Below are 2,500 nucleotides of genomic sequence, written 5' to 3' on the forward strand. Positions count from 1 at the left end.
CTCCTGAGACGTCTACTACCCCCCTGTACTGTCCCTCCTGAGACATCAACTACCCCCCTGTACTGTCCCTCCTGAGACATCTACTACCCCCCTGTACTGTCCCTCCTGAGACGTCTACTACCCCCCTGTACTGTCCCTCCTGAGACATCTACTACCCCCCTGTACTGTCCCTCCTGAGACATCTACTACCCCCCTGTACTGTCCCTCCTGAGACGTCTACTACCCCCCTGTACTGTCCCTCCTGAGACATCAACTACCCCCCTGTACTGTCCCTCCTGAGAAATCTACTACCCCCCTGTACTGTCCCTCCTGAGACGTCTACTACCCCCCTGTACTGTCCCTCCTGAGACATCTACTACCCCCCTGTACTGTCCCTCCTGAGACGTCTACTACCCCCATGACTAAACAGAGCCGAGATAGGAGTCTGAGACACCGGCCCGCGGAGCAGCGAGCTGGCATGACTCCCAAGGCCCGAGATAAGAACATCAGAGTCACACCAAGATTTCCCAGGCCTGGGAATCACGTGACTCCCCGGCCCCCCCCGGTGACTCCCCGGCCCGCAGACACGAGCTCAAGGTCACCCCCTCCTTCTTCTACTTCTCTGTGTGACATGCAGCGGATGAAACAGACCTCACCTCCAAAAGACACTTTGTTGATTGGAGACTCGGCGATCAGAAACGTAAGAGGTAAAAAATTACATATCCACTGTCTTCCTAACCTAACGGTCTCAGAAATAACAAAAGATTTGGAAGAAACACTGTCTAAAAACCCAGACACAAAGCGTCTTGTATTACATGTGGGACAAACCGATTCACGTAAAATGGGCTCAGTAGACTTGAGACGTGATTTCATGGAACTTTTCAATAGACTTGACAAGCTTAAGATTGAGACATTCATCTGTGGACCGCTACCCACTGTTGACAGAGGTAACCTGGAATTCAGCCGGCTCCTAAGCCTTAACACGTGGCTCTCTGGTGCGTGCCAACTTAAAAGGCTGAAATTCATTGACCACTGGAACATATTCTGGAGGCAGAGAGACCTATTCAAAAGAGATGGCCTCCACTTAAACAGATCGGGAGAATACCATTTAATGAACAACATACTAAGACTAAAAACCTGGGTAGGACTTTCGGGCACTGCCCAAAACTGGTTTAGATCCTACCTACAGGACTGGTTTAGATCCTACCTACAGGACAAAGTTGCCAATGGATGTCTCCATTGGCAACTTTGTATCTGACCAAATTAAAATGACATCTGGGGTTCCCCAAGGGTCAATCCTTGGCCCCCTTCTATTCTTTTTTCAGGTATCAGAAAAAGTAAGCCGCTTTGGACAAACGCCGTCTGCTAAATGCCAAACATGTCAATGTGAATATGGATTCCATAGCGCTCCATAGCGTCCTGCGTGTTGAACAGTGTGATATGATGAGGGAGGCCGGAGGCAGGGAGGGTGATGTGTAACCTTCAGGACCTCAGCCTCCCCCCCCTCCCCTACCACCCCTCCCCCCCTCCCCCTGTCCTCTCTCAGATTACCGTGCGTACTCTGTTCTGCTGTGTTCTGCTGTGTTCTGGTGGGTCAGCATCATCGGTGCCTTTGACCGCACGTGTGACGCTATTGGCTCACGGCCACATTCCACCCCTCATTAACCATGCCCACATTCTACTGTATAACCACGCCCACATTCTACTGTATAACCACGCCCACATTCCACCCCTCATTAACCACGCCCACATTCCATCCCTCATTAACCACGCCCACATTCCATCCCTCATTAACCACGCCCACATTACCCTACAATACAATACCCTACACACACACACACACACACACACACACACACTTGGCCTGGGGACCAAGGTTCAATGCCAGTCAGGTTGCCTATAGACATGAACTGTTTGACTCCAGAGTGAACATGTGAGTCTGAAACCAATCAATACCTTCATCATCATCATCATCATCACCATCACGTGTTAATGAGACAGATCAATGCCAGTATTGACCCTGTACCAGGGGAGGCTGGTAGAGGCAGAAATCGGAGGACATTATTATTATTATTATTATTATAGTATTGTAATCGAACGGAATGAAGAATTAAAAAATTATAATAAATTACAATGAGCCCGTCCTCCGATTTCTACCTCCCCCAGCCTCCCCTGGTGTTCTACCTCCCCCAGCCTCCCCTGGTGTTCTATCTCCCCTGGTTGGGGGAGGCACGCACACACACACACACACACACACACACACCCTCTACACAAGGTGGTGAAACCAGCCAAGGACAGCAGGGAAGACATCAGCATATACTGGCTGTACTGACACACACACACACACACACACACACACACACACACACACACACACGCAAACACACACACACGCAAACACACTGCCTGTCGGTCTGCCTGCCTGCCTTGTCTGTCTGTCTGTCTGTCTGTCTGTCTACACACTAAAGGACAGGACAAAGAAGCAGACTAAAGTCTAAATCCAGTAATGGACGTTATCAAC

The 2,500-nt window shown here is 50.0% G+C and overlaps 1 pseudogene across 1 annotated transcript in view; it reads right to left on the bottom strand.

Annotated features, from left to right (window-relative positions):
* The window catches only part of LOC308151801 (solute carrier family 12 member 7-like), a 55,601-nt pseudogene that overhangs the window by 40,175 nt on the left and 12,926 nt on the right, over positions 1-2,500 (bottom strand). The window lies entirely within an intron of this gene.

The sequence above is a fragment of the Nansenia antarctica genome (assembly GCF_963989245.1).
Source record: "Nansenia antarctica genome assembly, chromosome: 2".
Lineage (NCBI taxonomy): Eukaryota > Metazoa > Chordata > Actinopteri > Argentiniformes > Microstomatidae > Nansenia > Nansenia antarctica.